The sequence below is a fragment of the Haemorhous mexicanus genome, chromosome 3 (genome assembly GCF_027477595.1).
Source record: "Haemorhous mexicanus isolate bHaeMex1 chromosome 3, bHaeMex1.pri, whole genome shotgun sequence".
Classification (NCBI taxonomy): domain Eukaryota; kingdom Metazoa; phylum Chordata; class Aves; order Passeriformes; family Fringillidae; genus Haemorhous; species Haemorhous mexicanus.
The window spans coordinates 87,072,909-87,096,412 of NC_082343.1; the positions used below are offsets into that span (position 1 = coordinate 87,072,909).

The 23,504-nt window shown below is 39.2% G+C and overlaps 1 protein-coding gene across 3 annotated transcripts in view; it reads left to right on the forward strand.

Annotated features, from left to right (window-relative positions):
• The first annotated feature begins 1,151 nt into the window (after positions 1-1,151).
• The window catches only part of FILIP1 (filamin A interacting protein 1), a 102,574-nt gene continuing 80,221 nt past the window's right edge, over positions 1,152-23,504 (forward strand). For 2 of the 3 annotated variants that reach the window (XM_059842596.1, XM_059842597.1), the window contains exon 1: positions 1,152-1,636. The gene's annotated coding sequence lies outside the window, so the exon portion shown is untranslated. The remainder of the gene's footprint in view (positions 1,637-23,504) is intronic. The other variant, XM_059842598.1, reaches the window with a different exon arrangement.

Genomic DNA, 23,504 nt, shown 5'->3' on the forward strand with positions numbered 1-23,504 from the left:
TTTACTCACCCTCTGGTATCCCATATCCTTGTGGCCAATTATGTTCCTGCAACATGTTCCTGCATGTTGAAATTGCCACAGTGTGATACCTTTTCACTCCCCATCCTACTCCTTGCACAGAGACCCAGCATCACTGCAGGGTGTTATTATGACCTGCTTGAATATATTTTTGCTCTGCAAGGTGGGTGTGTCCTCATGTATAAATATCCACAAGAGAATTTTTTTTGCATCATTTAACTTTTTTCCCCTTCTTCTTTCTTCCCTGCCTCTTCATCTAGCTCTAGATCAATACCTCAGATGATCACTAGAGAAAAGCCTTCCAAAGGAGGCTCTTCCTGCATTTAATTTTGAAGTACTGCTCCGATGAGAACAGAGTTGTTGGGGTAGAGAATTTTCCTTGCCAGAGACATTTTCAGCGGCTGTTCTGCCATGAGATGGTAGAACCTTGCTCTAGAATCTGAGATCTGCAACATCTTTGAGTCTTGATATCATGACAGTTTGTGGGCTGAAAGCTGTCCAGTGTTACTGCTGGTCTGTTGATTAAGAGACTTGTGGCTTAGAATTAGGAATAGTAATTAGATCCAGAAGCAAATGTGGATACATCAGATTGCATACGGCCCTGGAGTAATGTGTTCCGAATACTCCTGTCAAACCAATGGTGATTTGTGTGGCTTTCCTTTTCTTCAGTGAGAGACAGTGTAGGAATAACTGCAGGAAGCTCTTGGTCTGGGAGAAAAAGGTTGTCTTTGGAATAAATATCACGGTGAAAACTTTCCACCCTAAGCCTTCATTAATTTCTCCATGTCATCTTAGTATATTTAAACTCTGTAAGAAATTATGCTGCAAAAAGTTCTTCCCACGTGTAATTTTTCCTCAAGTGAAGTGCATACCTTTCAAATTATAAACTTCCTACTTGTCCTAGGAAAATTCTCACTGTATAAATAATTGAACTCATCTGCAGTGAACACAAGTATTCTTTCTCTAGCAGTCCAAAATATATGCCTAAATACACATCTTGTACTTAGTGCTTTAAATAGTAATTATTCCTGTGAAGTCACTGGAAGCCCTTAAAAGGATTTGACAGTTTCCCCACAATCTTTCAGTGAATGTAGTAGCTGGGCTGTGCAGTGCAACATCCACTGATAATTCAGCAGCTGAGGAACTCAGCAAAGCCTGCTCCAAACTTCTCAGCTGTTGACAGGCTTGACTTGCTGAGAACACTGGTTAAATATAGCACAAGCGAGCTGAGCTCAACAAAGTCATTGCTGTAGCACTGTGTGAAGAGACCAGAAGAGGGGAAATACAATCTGAGAACTAAACTGCCAAAGCCTAACACCACCTAGCAACAGTTGAAAAAACTTTTAAACAAAAGTCTGGGTGAGACACAGACAGAGTATACCTCCTACTTCTCCTGCCTCGGATTTCTGTGAGAAGCAGCTCCGGTCTTCTGCTCTCTACCTTGTTTCCTTCATTACTTCAACTGCTGGTAGATCCAGAAAAGTGGGAAAAGTTTCTGTCTTTGTGCTCTCCTGAGCTGGATCATTCTACTCTTGTGGTAGTGCTGTGGGACTACTGTGCTAGGCTACTGTGATCTTGCAGTGTGAAGGATATATTCCTAGGTCCGTGTTGCTGACAGGTAAGCCTGAGTTAACCACTCTGTCTTTTTTTTTTTTTTTTTTTTTACAATAATCTTTGTTTTCTGGTTTTTTTTTACAAAAACTTTCTTTTCTAATGTCTATTGTCTCTTTCCTTCTTTGAACAATCTTCTGAATGATTTGGAAATATCAGTAGATGAAAGCTGATATAAAAGTTTTAGAGGTTTTTTTAATGTTTTCAAGATAGAAAAGCATTGCCTAAATAATTTTTGCAGTTCTGAGAACAAGCATAATGAACTAGCTGGTAGTAATATGAAAAAATGTATAGATTTTGACGTGTATCTTGTTTATATCTGCTTACATGTAGACAGAAGACGAATCAACATTTAATAATAGAGTACATATCATCTCTGACCAGTGATAGTCCAGCAGCTATTAAAAACAGTGACCACCTGTGTGATAAATAAAAGGAAACTTTTTAATTACAGAATTAACCAAATAGTTCATGGCCCAGCGCGTTTGTACTTTTTGTTTCCTTGCTAACTTTTAGGGCACACCTGGTGCCTTTCATATTATCTTAGTGACAACCACTCTTGGTTCTTGTGCTTATTCACATAGAATGAATATTAATCTCTGCAGCATAATGCAACCATCCTAAGGACTGTACCTCAGTGTGCTCGAGCTGGGTCATTGTTGTTAAAGTGTATGTTTCTATCAGCAAAATAAATGAGAAACCAGTTCTCAGATGTTTTACCCTGGCAGCAGGATGGAAGCCTGTTTGTTGTTGGAAATGTATATCCCATGGCCCCATAGTGGTCATGTAATTTAGGGGAGGAATTGCTTAGTGTGATTTACTTTGTCTTAACTGACAAAAGCTGTTTGATCAATTGGAGAATGAATTCCACTCCTCCCTGCCACTTCTTTTAAAGCTGTTTTCTGCAAACAAAAAAATCCAGAGCGCATGGATTTTTAAGAGACACACTGATTGTAAGTTCATATGCAATATGAATTCAGTTATGAAGGCAGAGATTTAAAGAATGCTTTTACCCTGTGCTAAAATCCTGTTCACAGATTTATGTAGAATTGTCTCAGATGAAAAATATTTGTCCTAAAGAAGGAATGAACTAACTGAGTCTGTGCTGACTGTCTGTGGTGTTTGACACTTAGTCTGTGGATGCTGGGATTGCCTCAGGGAGATGAGAATGTCTTGCTTTAGCTAAAAAATTCTAGTTGCATCCCTGCATACTACATAAATGACATCAATACCACATCTAAGCAGTGCACGGATTGGATGGAATTAAAATACTCTGAAGCAACTTGTACTTGGTGACTGAGAATGTGACTGCCTGTGAAACAACAAAATAAGTTGAGTATTAGGATGGAATAAAATTCTTAAAAGCAAAAAGTAAGGCAGTGTACATTTTATTTCATAGCAAGGGGCACACTAAAGTACTAAACAGAAACACTTTTTGGCAACTATCATTTAAGGTGATAATCATTATTGTGGAATTACTGAAGCACTATGGTATCCCAAATCTAAGTCTCAAAAGGAAACTTTGGAATTACTTTTTAATAAGGACATATCCTGAGAAAGTTATTTTTTTCATAAGAGGGCTACACGGTGAGAAATAAATCTGAGGCAATATGATTTGTACAGTCTTTGTCATCTTGACATTAGAATGAAAATTACTGCCTCTTCTCTTTAATGAAATATCTGGCAAATTAAACTGTGGAGAAATGACAAATTTGACCTTCTGAAAATGTAGGGATGACAAAATCTGGGGAAATGCTATCGTAATATTGACTCCTTTTTTTGGTTTTGTTGTTGCTCAGTGTAATGTGTGGTTATACAACTTCGCTTTTTTCACACAATTTACTTTTAGCCAGGTTTTTTAAATCAAAAGGCAAATTATTAGCCTGATAACTGTCAAATGAAGTGACATTTGAACAGTTTAATAACAACTTCAAACTCTGACACATGGAGTTGTGGTTTTACATACCTCTGTCTTCCTTTCCACTTCAAAATGGAGGAGGAGGCTAAAATTACTCTTTTCAACAGGTGTCCACAAAGAGGCTCTGGGATTTTCCAATCAAATCTGTGGAATATATAATGTAGCTATTCAACAGATGGTTTCATATTTGAAAGACAGCCAATTCTTGTAATGACTGCAGTGAAACCAAGGTCAATTTTATATCAAATCAAAAAGTAATTTATGTTTTGGTGATACATGTAGTGATTTTTGTGGAAGACAAGTAGACATAGCATAACAGCATTACCCATTTATCTTCTCCCTCATGCATCATTTTGATTTTGTTTATATTTACATAAATGTGGAATGGATGGTGCTTTTCATGGTGCTAAAGACTCTTTCCAATCTGAATCCACTTCCAGACTATGTTGGTGGCTTTTTTGATTTTATTATAATAGTTTCATGGTTATGGTTAATGTGTATTATTATTATTTCATTATTATATTAATTTTCTTATAGTTTTAGCTGATCTAGTCCCAGCTAAAGTCGCCATCTGAGTCACCATCACTCACCATCAACCACTGAGTGTTTTCATCACCTCAGTCTTTCAGTCTCTCTATAGAGGATCTGATTGTTTTTAACACCAAATTCAAAGACTTGAAATTCATCTTCAAAGCTCAGCACGGTTCTGTCCCCGCTTACATATGCCTTGATTTTCCTGAGCTCCTCCTGCTCATATGTGGTAGATTGACCTTTGGCTCTGGTGTTTACTGGTACATCCTTTATGCTACTGGTTTTAGTGAGCATGATGACACCTCACAACATCCGAGTCGTCTGTAGAGCCTCTCACTGTTACACCTGACACCAATGGAAAGACTAAACATTCATATTAATAGAACTGTGTCAGCCAAAGCAGGATTCCTGAAAAAATGGATGTTCTTCCTAGAAGCAGCCTGTGGACTAAGCATTAGAATATTAGGAAACCTCTGTTTTGCTGGTATGCCCTGTTTTGCTCCTCTGGGTAACATTTTCACCACTATATCGATTTCCACAATAGAAGCTTCCTTTTGGTAAAGGTGTATCAGTGAAACTCCTCCTGATACAGGATCTTTCTGCTGGCAGACATTCCACACATGCTTAATTGAAGGCTTTTGGTAATCTTATCTAACTCAGTTCAGGTACCCCCAGGCAGAAATTAAGAATGTGCCTCAGAGCTGTACCAGTCAAAGGTCAGGTTTATGCCACTGAATTCAGAGTGAGATTTCCTTTGAATTTAATAAGATCAGGTTTTAGTATTAATGAATTAGCAGATAAATTTCCAGTCCCCTCAAGAGCATTTAACAAAAGAGATCATCTCTATTTCTGTCCAAATATTTTTTTTCTAAGAGACATTTTACTTTTCTTCCAATTTCCTGTTTCTTCCTTTCTCAAGGTCTGTCGTTTCAGGTTGCCCTGTTATTTAAATGTATAAACTGAATTTTGGGCAGGGGTTTTGTCCTTCTACATATCTAAAATGACAATTGGAGAAATAAAGTGAATCTTTGTGAAGAAGCCAGATAAAACAACATTACAAATGAGAAGGAACTCCATCTATTCATACTTCCTATTTCACCAAAATGTTTAGTATATAAAAGGATACATAGGATCCTTTATTCTTATCCTAGGATAAGAACTGAAAGCTAGAAAGATAAAATAAGGTTATTCTATTATATAGAAATGTTTGCATACTTCTTTACAAGAAGCCCAAATGTCTAAACTTTTCGGCTTGTGGCAGTTTTCATTTTTAGCCTTTTCTGTTTTCCTTTCTCTTATTGTTTTCCACTGAAAGTTGTTTCCTAATTTTATACAGAATATTGGTAATTATTTGGGGATGACAGGCTTTTCTTCATTTTGGAGCATACCGGATAACTGAGAAAACAATCAATTCATAAAATATTAAGATTTTTTTTAACCTTGCTTTTCCTACTTAGTAGCCAGCATTTGTACCAAACAAGTGACACTAGGACTTGTAACATGGTCCTGCAGTTATGCTTTGAGGTGAAGGCAGAAACAATTGTGCTGGTGTTCTCTTCATGAGAGACAGTGGGAGTCTCTGATCCTGTTGAAAATGTGTGATGCCTCATGTATTTGTGAAAATCCTGCATTTCACGACCCTTGATTAGATTTTCCCATTTATTTTGGGTCTTTGCACTTCTCCTGCTTCTGGAGATAATCTGTACTTTCTATATTACTTCTTATTCTCAGCATCATAGTAAAATAAGTCCTAATAGAAGTGCAAATAGAAAATCTTCTTAGACTGGGACAGCTGTGCTTTTTTGTTGTTGTTGTTGTTTTTTTGTTTTTTTTTTTTTAATACAAGATGGCTTGGCCCTGTGATTCTTATTCTGCTTTGTCTGGACTATCTCTCTAAACCTTTTCCACAAATAAAGCATGCAAATTGTAGCTGTAAAGGCAATCTGTAAGATTACATCAATTGTGGCATCCTTTACAATGTTTTACACACTCAGAAACGCAGAGAAAATACAATTAAAAGTTTAATTAAACCTCCATCAGAAATGGGAGCATATGTGGTCATGTGCACATGACTTTTGAAGGAAGGAAGTGCTTTTTGGCACAACAGAATGCTTTGCTGAAGGAGTGGGACAAACACATCCAGAGCCCAGGGAAATAGGCTGGAGCTTGGACTTTTTCCCTTAAATGGACAACCCGTCTGGTTGCTGTGTGCTGACAGAGGCAAAGGGGGGGTGTGAATCTGAAAGATTGCTGCACTTTGTCCAAGTGAGTTTCATTTCAAAGCTGACAAAATTACAATTAAAATCCTAATTATCTAAGATGTGGCCAAAGTCATTCAGGTATACACTGGTGGGGTTTCAAAACGAGAAGAAACCTCAATGAATTTGCACTAAACTTGTCCAGTTTGATTTACACACTTTAAGAGCTCTGTAATACAGTAATGGTTACTTTCTTCACTTTTCCTTTTTGGGGAAATGGTGACAAAGAGTGCAATGTTTTGTGATTTATGCTGTTCAAAAATCTGTTCCAGCGCATATGTAAAAGTGATATTTTGGAATCTAAATCCATTTTCTATCTGAAATCCCCAGTATTTAGAGGCTTGTGTGTTTGTGGGAGGGAGGTATCTAACTGACTAGTGTGTTAGGGTTGTCGACAGCAAGTGCTACAGCTTCACTAACAAACTTTGAAGAAACCCAACTGATAAAAAATTGATTTTATTGCAGGAACAGAATAGGGTTTTTTTTTAGAAACTGGGTTTAAGGCTGCTCCTATTATTAAAAAAAGTAATTGAAAATGAAAGCTCATGTGTCCTTGGTAGAAGAATTCTCACTGGAGTTTATCAGCCTGCTTGTGTTTTTCAGAAAATATAAAGGAAATGAATACAACAGAAAGCAGAGACTGCTTGCATCAGTGTAATCGAATTGCTGCCAACTTGCCTTGTTTATCTAAGAGATCTCTGTGAAAATAAGGTCTTTCCCACACAGGCATGAGTCATAGGATGTAATGCAGCTAAGCAGACTTGCTTCAGCTTTCTAATGCACACAAATCTAAACTAACCTGTTTTAGTGCCTGCTCCTGCAACTAAATGAGATCTAACTTGACAACAGGAAGGGAGAAGTAATGGTGAGTTCATGGTGCTATTTCAGTGCAATAACCTGAATGCTAAGGAAACGATGCAATTTCCATTTATTGGGAAAACTGCAGTTACTGTGACAACAAATATACACTAAAAAAACATACACAATTTATCCTCAAGTTTAAATTGGTGAACACTGTAGAAAGGGTATTCATAAAATCTCACACTATCTCGTTATGTGTCCCAAAAAACATACTTACTTTTAAAATATATAATCCAGATTGTTCAAAAAATAACCCTTTAAAAGCCATAAACCCGGACATAAACAAAAGGGTGGGAAAGAGAATGTGGTTAATGATGACTGGTTTAGTGTTGGGCTGGCTAAAAATTAATTAAGCATATATTTCTCATGCTGAAGTTATTCTATTCCTGTGTCTGTCATTCATACTTCTCCTGAAAAATCTCACTTGTCTTGCCATCTGTAATTACAAAGCCTCTTGGATCTGACTTCTGAGGTAAAGGCTACAGTAGTTCTTCTATAGTGTGTTATTTCTCCTTTTGTTTTTCAACCAGGACTTCTGTAATGCAAAGAAACATACATTTTATTCCAGTAGATAAGGATTTCAGTTCCTCAGTCTGATAAAATTCTTTAGAGAAAATGATACATTCCAGTTCTTGACTCTGGGCAGGAGATGGCAGGAAGGGAATGATGCCATGCTGGATGCCCTGAGGCATGTCAAACACAGTGCAGAACAAGATGTCCCTGTGTGCAGAGGGACACACAGGGCAGCAGGGCTCCTGAGTGCCAGGGGAGCTTCTGTTCTGAGGCAGCTGCCTGTGGGAACCACTGCTGCTTCAGTGGCACGAGACAGAGGCTGGAATCCCAGCCACAAAAGGCATCAGAGTGCAAATAGTGAAAGGCAGGGTCACAGTAGCATATCCCCTGCCACTTCTTTACAGAGCCATAACTCAGGTGGGAGGAGCTGGCAGAAGTCATCCAGTCACCCTCAAAGTGGAGCCATCTCCAGACTCTGATCAGGTTGCTCAAGGCTTTGATTATTTTTATAGATCTTGAGTATTTTTAATTTATAAATACTCTAAGGTCTCTCATCTTTGTGATCTTTGGATCAGAAAATGTTGGACATGGCTGGTTATGGAATGTTTTGATAATCAGTATATCAAAATACATAATACACTGAATAAAAGATGGCTCGATAGTAACAAATTACAGGGGTCTTTGGCACTTTCAAAATTGCAAAAAACCCACCTGTAGTGGGGTTTTTTTATTTGTTTGTTTGGGGTTTTTTTTTGTTTGATTTTGTTGTGTTTGATGTGTTATGTCCTAAAATAGGAATAATAAGGACAAAAAAATCTTGTATGTAATATTTTATCTTAGCTTTCAGACTGCACACCCTCTTACTTCTGCCTGCTACATTCTGTTTGAAAGCCAAATATTTAGATTTAGGCAAAGCTGAGGTGCCATCTTTCTGCAAAAACAATTCTGAAAAATGTTAAATATATTCTATCCAGGTAGTCCAATAAGCTGCAAGGCTAGCATTGAGAATGTAAGTAATAAAAATGTAAGTGTATAAGAAAGGATAACAGAGATGCTGCTTTTGAGGAAGGAAAGTCTGGAGTCTGTTTCCACTGCTGAGTTTCCTTTTCTCACTGAACATCTCTTTCCAATTGTATCCTAATCAGGAGCAGAGCATGATGCACATATGGCAAACAGGATTCCTAGATGGAGTTCTAGTAACCTGACTAGATTAGGCTAGTGTAAAAAAGCCCAGCTTGTGGAAGCATCTAAATTTATCTGTTAGTGACTATTGTAGCATGAAACAAGGACAAAGCAGAGGGCTTGTGACACTCAAAGGGATGTGGCAGTCAGTCTTTCCATATAGGATTTCTTATACCGAATAAGAATAACCACTGAAGACATGTAGCCCTCTCGGTAGATAAATAATGTTCCTAAAACTGGAAATTTAACTAGAATATTGTCATCATCTGTACATATGGAGGGAAAAAGGAGAGGGAATTCTTGTAGCTGGTGGTGTACAGAGGTCTCTGATCCCGTTGTACTTGTCTGGAGCAAACTCAGCATTGGCTGCAGAGAGAATTGGAGGAGCTGGTACACACACACTCGTCATGTAAACCCTTGCAGCCTTTTTAATAAAAAAAGCTGTCATAAGCTTCAGTGGGTTAAGTTAGTGAGAAACATAGTGAGATTTAGGAAGAAGAGTTCATGCTTTGAAAGACACCAGAACAGCGTAGGACAGACAAGAGGTGCTTTAGCAGGAGGCCAGGAAAGTGAGTGTTTTAAAGCTAAACTCTAAACCTCTTAACCAAGAATTACCAGGTAAACATCTTTAACTACCCTGCCTTGAATCCGTATGGGCAGACGTTCCAAAAGTAGCTAGTGGGTTGGAGAAAAAATACCTAAACTGATTTTCCTTTGCTTTCAGAGAACATATTCTAAAACCTCAAATTATTTTGGAACAGGTTTTTATTGGAGCCACAGAGGGGCTGCAATGTAAGTATCTTTACAGAATGGTACAGAATGGTACAGTATGGTACAGAATTCCATCCATTTGCAAATGCAAATTTACAGAACTTACACAAGAGGATTGTGCTGCTGTGGTACTTGGGGGCCCAGGAGGAGCTGTTCAGAGCCCTCTCTGTGATAGTGACGCAGCTGCCTCATTCCAAGAAAACAAACTCCCTGCAGTGATACAAGTTTCTAGCCCCTGTTCTGTATCACTATCAGCCACACAGCCTTTATCACTACAGGTCCAGGAGAACTAATGGAGTGCCAGGGAAATATGTGAAAGCTGTAGACAGTGTAATGAATTTCTCATCTTAGCACAAAAGAAGCCTAGGAAAATAAACAGAAATAAACTGAATAATCTACAGAAGTGTTCAGTGAATACGCTCATCGTAACACAACAATTTGTAACAGTTTGTTAAGGAATTGGTAGAATGGCAACAATTCTACAGGCTGTTGGTGTCAGCTCCAAAAATCCCTCTGGGACAAGCAGTGAGTGTCTAGAAATATGGCAAGCATAATTGCACACAAGGAGGGTTAGTTTACTTAGCACCAGCACTAGTTGTGTAAACAAAGCCTAAATCACACTGCAAGAGTGTGATTGAACTGCAAAGCTGTAAGAATGGCAGCACATCTCATAGATTCCTTATTCATCAGAAACACTTTGCTAAATTCAGGTTCCCTCTCCAAAATACTCACATCATGTTTGAATTTTGTTGTTTAAGATAATGTTACCTTAAAATGTGAGGTGATAGTTGTCATACCAGGGAGGAGAAATGCCAGCTAAATTGCTGACTTTCACATCAGTGACTCCCTGCGTGACTCTCAGCAAGTTACTTTTCCACTTTTAATAACAACCTGGAATGTTACAAGAATAAACATAGTAGTGACTTTGACACTCTGAGATGTTGCAGTGTTGAACATCATGTCAACAGCTTTGAATAAGAAGACTTAAATAGCCCTCCTTAGAAACCAGATTCTGCAGGGAGAAGTAGGAATAGAAGTTGAATTAGTCTGCGTGACAAGAATATGTATTTTTAGAGGAGCTCCCCGGAGGGAAGCTTAGCTGTGCCCTTAGTTGTAGGTCACCATAATCTGCCATAGTGGTAAAGCACAGCGAAGAAAGGAAGGAGGAGGACCAGGGATGTGACCAGAACAGGAACAAAATCATACCAGAATAGAAACCAAACTAATGTAAATACTAAGATGTTTCAGGAAAATCAAAACCATTCCCTCAGGTTCAGTTATACCAGAAGTAATTCACAGGGCAAAGAGGGTGCTGTCAGCCTGTGAGCTTGTTGTTATTTTGGGAGTGCTCAGGACAAGCTCTCTAGTACAAGGAGGAGACCACTGGGAAAAAAATAATCCTGAAGGAAAAAAAACCTTTGAGAGAAGGAGTGAGCTGAAGGTGGCTGCCCAGATTAGCTGGTGTTTGGAAGCTCAGGAGCCACTATGGGGCTTTGGGAAGGGAGGAAGAGGGAGCACCTGGAAAACAGAAATGTCCTGTGGTGCTGCCAGTCTCTTGCTAGCTGAGCAGGTAAGCAGTGTCTCCAGTTGTGCCCGCTTTGTTAAAGCCATGGTGGCAGCTCAAGTGACTCTTGCCCATTGGGATTTTTGATAAGGACTTACCAAGGAATTAAGCTGCCATAACATGGTTCTCAGCTTTAATTAAAACCAGAGAAAATGAGAAGAAAATACAGTTCTGATGTCTTCAAGGAAGTTGAAGTCTCTGATCTCTAGATGATCTGGTGCCATGATGCTTTAAGATGTCCTGAAAAACAACTGTGGAAGATATTTTCAAGATTTTGAATCTGTGTAGTTGGCAATGCCAGTGGACAGAGGGGATGGTGAGTTGGGAGCAGGGCAGAGTCTCACCCTTACAGATGTGCCACTGCTCAGGAGAAGCCACGGCTGCTGGGACACGGCTGAGGGCAGCATGGGCCTGCCACACTGTGCCCTGCCATGGTGACAGCAGTGACAACTGCACAGGTGGCCTCAAAACTGGCCCAGATCAATGCAGGAGGTCTGGAGATAATTTTTTAGTTAGTTGTGAGCCTCTCAGATTGAGGAGAGAATGGGGTAATAAATGACCCTTCTTTGGATTTCATGAAAGGGAGCTCAGGTCTTTATTGTGAGGGTTCCCTTGAGAAAAAGGTGTGAAATGTGCAAGTCCAAGCAGCCACCCACATCCTGGGTTTACCAGCACAGAAAAATGGTCTGCATGTCCTGCTCTGCTGGGAGAGCAGTGAAAGCTGTGGTCCCCTTTTGGGGAATGACACAGGGAGGGGTTGCAGGAAGATAAGGAAAAATCACCTACCAGAAGAAAAAAATCAGTCTTCTGGGGCAGTTATATTCAGATGCAAGAAAGAGGTGTGGAAAGGAAAAGAAATCAGTAGTTTCTTTTAAATGATCCTAGTTAATATCACTTAAAAAATAGTGACCCACAGTGATGACATTGAGAATGCTCAGAAGAAGGAAAGGGAGTTGCGTATGTATCGTGTACTGAAATGTGGCAGCATTTCAGCAAATGCTTTGTCACTGTGGAGAGTGGGACTTCTCCCCATGTGTACAGTGGTAACACCCATTCTCTTACAAAAAACTCATACCATACTATAGCAGAATATGAGTTCAAAAGGTTTGTTTAAAGTCTCACAGCAAATTGTAGCACTTCAGCACTTCAGGGGTTTTTTTTTTGGTTAGTTGTTTGTTGGTTGGTGTTTTCTTGCTGTTGCTGTTGTTGGGTTGTTTGGTTTTGTTTTTGTTTTTTTTTTTTTTAATTTAGGGGTATGGGATTGGTGGGGTTTTTTGGGATTGTTTTTTCTTCTTTTCAAAGTGAAAGAACAAAGTTAAGCCCTTAGGATTTTGAGCCTACTGTCTCATGGCTGAACCTAATATCTGATCTCTAAGTTCCCCTGGACAGCCTACTTCATTTTTGCTTTCCTGATATAAAAACAAGGGACCCTGAGAAAGTGAGAGGTAATAACCTCTTTTCTGGGTGGCCATTTGGTTGCTTCTTGGATCAGGCAGCTTGAGATGCTTCAAAACAACCTAGTGTATTTCCTCCAAAGGATGCATATACATCTCATCCCTGTGTGTCTAAGCCCCCCTGGCCTCTGTCCAGGAACATCCACATTTCCTGACTCATAACAACTGTACCCTGTCTGGTTGTACTTCATTAGCAGCAGCTCAAAAATCTGAGCAATATTCTGCTGTTGCAAAAGTTTTTCCAAGCAGTAAACAATAACACACTGCCACAAACTTTATTGTGTTTGTCTTGGAATTCAAGATCCTGAGACCACTGCTTGTTATTATTTCCTTTCATGACTATCCAAAAAGATTGTAAGATGCTATTCTTTAATAAATACCTTCAGGGTAACTTAGTATCTTATTAATTAAATTATCTGAAAAGGAAGAATAAATGCTACAGAAGCTATATTAAGCCAATAATTTTTATTCCAGCTGAGAAACATAGTTGTGATTTGTTATTGTCACATCAGTTTTATTACTGTATCAGAACTTACAGAATAAAATGGTGAGGGCACATTTAAAGCTACAGAAGCAGAAAACAATTAATAGGAAAAATTACAAATTAAAGATTTAGTAACATACCTTTCAATACATCCTGTTCTAAATAGCTCTTCTTTGCTTGCATCTCAAACATTTAAAACATTTTAAAAGCAGTAGCATTATCAACTGGCTCAAAGCAGCTTAGAAAATAAATGGTCCTTGACTATTACTGGAGTTCATGAAAAGAAAACTCCTGTCTGACTCTAAAATCTATTTTGGAGCTACGGCTGCTCCACTCCCCTGCTTGTGGCATGATGCAGCTGCTATTCCTTTAATATTTTTGCTGACAGCTACAGCTGACAGATAACATTTCAGTTCACCCCAACATCAACTGTCTCTCAAGGCTCCCTGAGGATGCAAATGCTGCCTTCCTTGTGCCTTTACCTGCATGACAGTGCAGCTCTGCAAGAGAGCACTCGTTCAATGGTCCCTTGTAATGGAGCAGCCTCAGGGCTGCAGGCAGGTCGTGTGCTGGGGGAGCACATCACCCATCTCTCACCTGGGAATGGTACAGCACCAGCTCCTCTTCTTTCCCTTCATTCCTTCTCCCACATCCCAAGAAAATGGGCACCTGAGCCTGGGAATAAAAATAATTTTGCATATATAGCTCTGCAGTATGTCAACTGATATTTTACATTTTACATTAGTTGTCACCGTCTATTTTTTGGTTTAATTATATTTATTAGCATAGCCAACATAAAAGTTATTTTATCCATCTTAATCTATAAATCCCTAGCAAACAGGCTTTGATTTCTTGGCCCATAGGATTTTCCATATCATAATCAAGCACACAGTAATACTAAGCTGATCCACCCACAAAAGGAACTATTCACAAATGCAGGACTGTTTTCCTCCCCAAGAGAAAACAAGAACATTTGCAGTGCTCCCAATTCTGTCTTTGAACATCCATATCTGTTAGAAAGAAAAAACAGGAGGATAGGTAAGCAGTCAACATGTAAGAGAGAGAGACAAAGAAAAGTGAGAAGAAGGCATTGCTCAGTTAGTCCTCCAGAGAAATTCTCAGGAAAATTAATTATGATATATCTGTTTCTTTTTGATTGATGACAGAGTTGAAAAAAAGAAAAACAAATGAATATTTTGCTACGTTTTCTGATTGTTCATTTTTGGGTTTTTTTTTTAGGATTTGCAGTGAAATCCATTAGCTTTTGTTTGGATTTAATATTTTACTACACTTCAAAATACTGCTTTTATTATGGGTCTCATCTATCAAAATTTAAAGAACAGGAAGACAAGTGGGAGTTTGGAACCATGAAAAAAGCCCACCAAAACAACCCAGAAAGGAAAAGGTCACAGTACCTTTTTACTACAGTATAGACATTAAAACATCTCCCAGGAAAATACTTTGACTGTTTCACTTTGCAGGAGAAAAGTCAACTTTGTGTGAAATATTTAAATATTCATGGAACAAGAGCCAGCACTTGGGAAGACCCAAAGCTACATGAAAGTGATAGAGTTGGTTGACTCCCTGTGACCCAAAATTCACACATTTTTGTACAAATACTCATGTTTGAATCCTACAGACATTTTGAAAAACAGTTTCTGTATTGTATGAATTTAAGACGCTGCTGGGCTTTGACAGAAAATTGGGACTTTTGGTAAAAGAAGCCAGAGAAATAAGTTTCTCTAAAATTGTTCTACTTTCCTCCCATAGTAGCTCTGACTTCTTGTGATCTTAGTGTGGGGAAAAAAATGTCAGAAATAGGAAAAGGAACTGTTTCTACAGTGCATATATTCCATTTTCATTTCTTGTTTCTTTTCAACTTTATGCTGAATTTGACCCAAATCTGCTTCAGAGTACTCAAACCCATTCTTTTAGGCAGAATGAATTGTTTACTAGAAGAAATTGCCCAGCATAATTTCAGCTGCAGGCTCTAATCAGACTGCTGTGCTCCTAGTTCCCCTGTGGTGGGAATCCACACAAGGCAAGCAGCAGGATGGTTGCAAAGCTGTAACACCAGGGGCTGAGAAAAGCACATCCTTGAGCCTTTACAGGTAGTGTGAAGGTGTCCTAGCCCTTCTCTAGGGCCCATGGGACCTGATTTATGGCTGGACAATATTGGTGGTAACCTCATATTCCCATTTCTCTGCAGAAAGAGAACCTAAGCAAGCACAAAGCCACCACTGAAAACCATGCCTGCCAATACAAATAAATAATACGGTGTCACTATTCTATGAAGAAAGCAGTGAACCTCAGTTTTCTGTGTCAGGTGATGATATTTGATTATGTAGTGTTTGACACTTCAAGAAATACCTAATATAGGCACTGTTGTGTTATTCTGGATCCATTTTCTCTTTGGTGCAACTCCCTTTCCACAGGTTTCTCAAGGAAGGCAAAACTTCTCAATTCTGTCCTGCAGTTCAGTGGAATCATCTGGTTTCTAACTCTGACAAGTGGCATTTCATCTGTGTGACCCCTCAAATCAAAACACTTTCTTGATGGAAACGAGCCTGCCTGAAACAGCTTGCATTAAACATCTGCTGTAGTTAATAGGTCAAAACTCCCAAGGACATTGCACAAAAGTCTGGCAGTGTCAGACTGGTTCATCTTAAAAATGCTGTCATAGAGCACTGCAGGCAGGAAAACACAAACTGCAGACATTATACTATTTTTACATATTTTTTGAGTGCTGCCAAAATAGGCATCATTTGCAGATCAAATACAGAAAAAAAAACTTAACAAGTTTGCCTGAAATAATAATAAGGAATATTTAGAGATTTCTTAGAGCATGTCTGAGAATGTGCTGTGTATGTCAGCTCACAGATCATGATCACATCCTTTTTTCATGTATTCTCTAAGAAACCACAAAATCAACCAAGAATAAGATAGTGAAAGAACAGACACCCCTTCTGATGTTTTGACTACAAGCAAAAATATATTAATTTATTTAATAAAACCTCTGGTTTTATTTTTAGCATCTTTAAAAATACTTCTTTTAGAACACAGAAGTGAGGGAATGGATTTGTTGATAAACAGTCTTATCAACATTAGGAACATTTTGAGACTCTTCAGTGGATTTCTCTTAAATTTTCTTTGCAAGTCCTTCCTTAAAGTCCAAGGAAAAACTGGTAAAAATCACGGTGTTCCATGAGATGCATCTGACAGATTTCTCTTATCTAGACAATAACTTGAAACTTGGTTAATGGTGGCACTTGATGGATTACTCTTAGTTTGAAGGTTTGCTTTACTATTGGTGAAATATATATAATCAACTGGTAATTCACAATAAATGAAAATTTGAAGAATAAATGTGAGCAGATATGAAATGCTATATCAAAACACTATAATATAGCAGTCATGACAATTGATTTACAAATGAAATTTTAGCCTGGGATGTAGAAGAGAACACATACTGCAGAACAAGCTGATAACAAAGCCCTATCTAAGTTTGCCTGACACTTTTCATTAAAAATCTAGTCTTATATGAAGCCCAGTTGTTTACAGCTTTGCCAAACTTTAGTTGTTCAGGCTGGATGTCTGGCTGAGTCTGAATTGTTTTTGGAAGTTTCAGCTAGAATGCTTTGAGCATTTCCAAGAATTAGTTGAGAGAAAATTCTTGTTTGCCCATGTGAAAACAATCCCATAACCATTTTGCTGAAGAGCTTTAATGTCTCTGTGTTCCAGAGTGATCTACTGAAATTCAGCCAGGAAACTGCTCTATGGCAGCAAATTGACTTTTGCCATTCCTGTGAAAATTATGCTGGGCTAAGAGCCACTGAGCAAAGCATTCCACCAAAAATATCTTGTGAAAAGATACCTGGTAAAGATACCTAGTTGGTAACTAACTTCTCAGAACAGCCCACACATGCTGAAAGCTGTCCCAGTTCCTGCTGTCTCACCTATTGCAGGTGACTGAGGCACGTGCCATTTCCCCTCTGTGCACCACTGGGTTAAGAAACGCTCTTCCTCTGGTGCTTCAGCTTACAGCTCAAAACAAAATGAGGTGAAAGTCCTTGCTTTTTCTGTTTCAACAGTACTTCCTCAGCAGAGCCTATGCCATGGTGGCAAAAGATGTGTGGTTAGCATGATTGCTCTAGCTGCTAGGGAGGGTCACTGGTGAGGAACAGCACAGTGATAAGTCCCTTGGTGATATTGTTGTACCTTGTCTGTCAGGATTTCTTTGCCAGCAATAAATATTGTTCATCACTTTTGCTGTGGGATGGAATTCTTGCCTTTCTCTGCCAGGCAGAAAATAATCAGCAATCATACTAACACTTTGCCAGCGTAAATATACTTAGGAATTCATCTCAATCTTCAGCTGCTTCACATTTGGAATCAGAATTATCTCAGTTTGTGTCTTTCTGTGGTGTAAGATTTGTGCTGTTGCACTGTCTGGAATTCACCATTGCCTGAGAAGCAAGTTGGACTTCTCTCTAGGTCCCAGCATCCACCTCATCTCTTCTTCCAGCTGTGAGCTTTGGAAGTGATCGATCTCCAGTTCCTCTCTAATAGCTGCAACTCTCCAACTTCACCCATCTGCAAGGTACCACACATCCCTGCAGAGCTGACTTCTTAGTTCTTCCCTTTGGATCTGGGCACAGGACAGGCTCCTAAGGCAACTTGCTCAACCTGCTTTACTCTTGTAGAAACAGCTATGGGAGCTGCTGTTCCCATATTTTTACCATGCTCACTGTTCCTCTTCTCCCTGCTGCTCTCCCCCAAGGAATTCATTCCATCTGACTGTGCCATCTGTCTCAGTGTTCCTCACCTGCTTCCCCTCCTCTCCAAAGCCAGGGCTTTGCAGTTCTGCTGCAGTTCTGTAAAGCAAAAATCTCTGTTTCCACTTCTCACAGTTTGAAAGCCACACAGAAATGGTTAAAAATATGTGGGTGACACAAAACCATGCCACTGCTGGTTCTCTGACCCTCAGCTGGTCATACCTACATTTTTAAACGTGGACTTCAGAACAGGTTCACTATGTTCAGGCTGCCAAACTCTGGCTAGGCTAATCCCCAAGCAGGGCTCCTGAACCATTCTAGGAAGACCTCTAGTTAGTCCATGCCAAAATATTGACAAAGCCCTGGCCCTGCTTAATCTCCTAGTTTAGATGTAATCCTCATGTCACATTCACCGGAGCACACCAAGTGCCTGGGATCATCTGAACAATCTCATAAAACATTTCTGCATTATAAAGCTATACTTTATTATTATTGAATCAGACTTCTCTGAGATTACAGCTAGAGAGACTGTTTTCCAAGCATTTTCTAACACTGGAAAATTCTAGCATTGGAAAAAATTTTGTGACACATATTTAAACTGATTTTTTGTGTTAGTTTCTTAGGCATTATTTTAGTATACATCCTCTGTATGCATCTTTTTTTTACTATCTACTTTCCTTTTTCTCTTTTAATTAGATGAGTAAAAACAGCACAGACAATTTTAATAAATCTCAGGGATCCATGTTTCCACCTGAACTACCTTCATTAATGAGCACAGCAGATGATATTTCAGTCAGATGAGTCGAAGCTAATAACACCTCATTGGGTCCTCTTAGTTCCTTATGGACAAACAGAGGTTAGAGCTACAAGCACAATTGGGCACATGATTTTACAGGACTATCTCCTTTTCAAAAGGCAACATGTAAGCAAAAAAAAAAAAAAGCCAATAAAAACAAGTTAATTTTAACCATATGTGGTTTTGGAGGACTGTTTTATATTGAACAGCAGTTCAATGAGTAACACAAAAAACTCGTACAGGCAATTCTAAGCTCCATCAGAAAAAAAAAAAAACCAACCCAGAACTTCTTGATACATCAACAACTAAACTGTAAACAGCCAGCAAACCAACCAGAAACTCAAAGAACTGCTTTGAGCCCCCGTCTTCAGCAGAATAGAGCACACAACCCTTATGTTTGTGGGAACATCAAGCCTTGCAGGGCCTTCTACTCTTCTCCATGCAAAAGTAGAGCATTGGAATTTACAGCTCGTGAGGACTGACCAGATGAATTCCTTGGCCTTCCTCTCCTGTGGAAGGACTGTGGTGGTGCCTTAGAGCCCCAGGAGTCACTTCCGTAAGTGAAACAGAGCCACAGAGGCAGCTCCATCCTGAAATGGTAGCATGAAGCAAAAATTACCACCCATTTTCTTCCATGAGTTTTCAATGCCCTGTGTTCAATGCATGTTTTGTTAAAGTTTGAAAATCACAGTTTTAGAGCAAACCAAGAGACTTTCATCTGCCAACATGCCTTTCAAATCCTTCTCCAAGAGCTGATGAAATGATCTGACATAAAGCAGAGCAGAGGCTGCATTCTTTACAGAGCTTTGAGTGATGCATATTTTACCAACCCATCCATGAGAAAGAGATTCTTGAACAAAATGGCTAAGTGAAAGAAGAGATAATTTTAAAAATATGCTTAAATGGAATTTTAGTTGCGACATGAACCATGAACATTGCTAACGATTTCAGATATAAGATTGTTCTGCAATTAAGAAGGAACTCATTACACTTTTAAATTGTAGCTCTGAAAACATAATTTATGTTTCCGTTGCTTTTATCTTAAATAGTCTTTTTGGCTTTACAAAAATTTGGATACAGATTGTTTAAAAACTTGCAGCTCCAGCACTAATTCAACAGAACAGTTTCTGAGAAAAACTGTTACATCAATAAATATAAATATCTAAAGATACGTAAGATTAAGATCCTCCCTATCCAAGATATTTCACCTTTAATTTTAGGTGCTTGAGGCATTAGCAGAAGCTTAAAAGTGTTGTTGAAAAAGTGCTGTGACATCTGAGCTATGGTATGCAATTTGTTCACATGCTCAGCAACAAGCAACGTGCTCTGCCCTTCTTTTCTGTCCATGGTAAGAGTTGCTTTTGGATTTCATTTAAGGGTGAGGCAAGTACTTTTGAGATAACGTTTTGCAGTTCCCTGCTGCTCTGCTCTTATTTGCAGGCTCATTAGTGACTGTTTTGCAAGAATAGCTTTCACGTTTAAACTGCTTAGTAATGGCAATAAATTTTTTGTGGTTTAAGACTAACATAAGTCAGCTCCAGATACCTGCCGGGCGGTATTATAATTTTTTGTGTACCTCAGCTCAAGATACAGTTGGCTTTTGTTGTTGCAGGGTATGAATTACAGTTTTGCTGCTAAAAATAGAAGTCCTTTGTATTTGTACCAAACAGTTCAATAAACCATCCTTGACGAGATTACAGTATGCTTTTCATGTCAGAACTACAGAGGGACAAAGAAGCCTGCTTTCAAGGGTACCAGCCAAGCCACAGTAATTTAAAATAGCTGAGCATCAAGTCCTTCAATTTACTTCCATGTCTTGTCATAAGCAATAAGATGAAGAGAAGGAAGTCTACTGAATTAGTAGTAAGCCACCACTGCTTTTCCCAAAGTGAGGTTCAAGGCTTCTCTGTGTGAGCCCCTGAAATTCAATCAGCTGCAAGGAACTCTGCAGCATAATTAGTGGCAGCTGAGGGTTGCATTTGTGCTCCACTCTGGGCAAGCAAACAAACAAACCAACACACAAACCAGCAGCTGAAAACTGCCAGCAGGGGAAAGCAAGTGCATGGCAAGGATTTGAAACTTCCCCAAAGCACTCCTTCTGTCTCCAGCTATTTTCAGTTCGAGATTGCCCTAACCTGATGTGGTTTATCTGGGTAGCAACCATAAGAGAGTATTTGTGCCAAGAATGTCTCCTCCCAAGTCTTGTCAACTTCTACACTTGTGGAGAAGGCGTTCTGTAGTTCTGCTCTCAGTGTGTGAAGAACCATCCTGTTCTGTTTGTTGGTGGAGACTGCTTCAAAGCCCATGTAAAGCAACAATAATCAGCAAAAGAGAGCAGGTGACAGAATATGATAGGAGCATAGACTAGTTTTCCAGTAGAACTCTATGGGTTTGAAAGATGTCAGCATCACTCACCTTTCTGGCTCTCTTCCCAGTCACAGCCAGGATGGAAGGCAGTCAGTGCCAGAGCCCTGCAGAGCTCAGATCCCTGAGCTGTGGATGACCTGGGAGAGCCAAAGCAAATGCTCTCTGGCTGCCATGATGCACAGAAATCATCTGATAACTGAGAGATCCTTGAGAACAGATTTGTCTTCCACAGGAAATGAAAACAAACAAACAAAATAGAAAGCACATTAGCACATGAAATTGTTGTCCAGGGCTCTAAACCTAGAGTTAGTATCATACAATTTCTGACCATCCTTACATTGTTTCTCACTAATATTTCAGAGGAGCACAGAAACTAGCAGTCTTTACAGAGGCTCTACTATACTTTGACCAGCCACAATAGGGACTTAAAACCTTCAGTGCTGGAGATTTCTTGGTGAAGCTATGTCTTGTTTCTGACATACAAACATGAGCAAAATAATGTGGTCTGTGAGGATTGTATCAGAATTACTCAGAATAATGTGTAAATCCAGAATCTAGTGTCAGACAGTTTATAACTTTTTCTTTTGAATATGGATCAAGTTTTTTTTCTTAAAATTAGCATGGGCATTTTTCTCCTGTAAGAGAAAATATTTCAGAGTAATCAGTCTTCTGAAAATTGTTCAGTCTTCATTTACTCATTACCAATTTTCTTCTGAAAGAGTTCAAAGCAAGTGGACAGTTTCTGTTCAAATCGAGAAGTAATTTTGCTTGAGACAAAAGTAGCAGTTTAAGGAGGAAACATGGCTGTTTTGATGTATATGTGTCACATGCAGGCAAATCAGGAACTTGAAAAATGCCTCTCTTCTGATTAAATCCTTAATCATATATAATGGTGTCATGGTTTAATCCCAACTGGCAGCTCAGCCCCACACAGCCACTCATCTCCTCCCCACAGTGGGATGGGGAGAGAATCAGAGGAGTAAAAGTGAGGAAATTTGTGGGTTGAAATAGAGACAGTTTAACAGGAAAAGTGAGACCTGCACATGCAAGCAAAGCAAATCCAGGAATTCATCCACCACTTCCCATGGGCACGGAGGTGTTCAGCCATCCTCAGGAGAGCAGGGCCCCATCATGGGTGTCAGTCACTTGAGAAGACGAATGCCATCACTCCAAATGTCCCCTCTTTCCCTTCTTCCTCCCCAACCTTTATATACTGAAGGTGACACCATATGGTATGAGATGACCCTTTAGTCAGTTGGGGTCACCTGTCCTGGCTGTGTCCCCTGCCGAGTCCTTGTGCACCCCCAGCCTCCTCACTGGTGGGGTGGGGTGATGAGCAGAAAAGGCCTTGACTCTGTGCAAGCTCTGCTCAGCAGTAAGGAAAACCTCCCTGTGTTATCAGCCCTGCTTCCAGTACAAATCCAAAATACAGCCCCATACCAGCTCCTGTGATTACCTCTATCCCAGCCAAAACCAGCACAAATAGGAGTAGGGACCAAGGCTATCATGAAAATCACCAGCAATGTCAGAGTCCAAAGCAAAACTTTGGATTTGTTTACTTGAGAGAAAGAGTTGTGGAGAGGCATGGAAGAAGGATGTTGAATAACAAGAGGCTAGAGAAGATGGATGGGTGGATGTTCCGTCACAATATAAGTGAATATGCATATGATTAAAAAAAAATTAAAATGAAGAAATGCATGCAAAGTTATGTAAATATATGTCAATTGATTTTCACTGTCTTTGATTAAAGTCAGAAAGTCAGAATGCTTTCAGAAGAATTTTTTAATAAGGTAGGAAAAGATGTTAGAAGTCAGTAATTCAGATCCTAAGCCATCCATTAACTGATGACAATGGAGACACGTTTTCCATTCTCCTGGATCCTTTCTTCCTCAGCGTCTAATGCTGAATCTTGAGAGCTGAATTCAGCATTGCTCACAAGAAAGTGGTGAGAGATTTTTTACTAATTTTAATGCTGGTTAAGACAGTGAAGTGCTAATAAGCCCAGGAAACCTCAAGCTAGGTTTGGGAAGCATCTTAGATGAGAGTAGAGTGAATCAGAATTTGATATCTTTAATTACCATAAGATATGATATTACAGTAATTTTGGGGTATCTTCATAGTAAAATTTGCCTTCACTGAGCCAGTACACTTTATATGAAGATATCATGCTGGTATTTTCATCAAAGTTTCAAGAAGAAGCTACAGGAAAGTGAAACCAGGTGTAGTACTGTCATGGCTATAGTTTGGTCCCAGTCACGGGGGCTCTCTGCATTTGGAAAGAAGAACTTTTTTTGTGAAAGATTCATTTTTATGTAACTATTTCACTGCTTTTGGTGGAAGTAGATTTTTATAAACTTTAATTTTTACCCAAGAAATTTTCTGCTTTATAGAGTTCATGGGT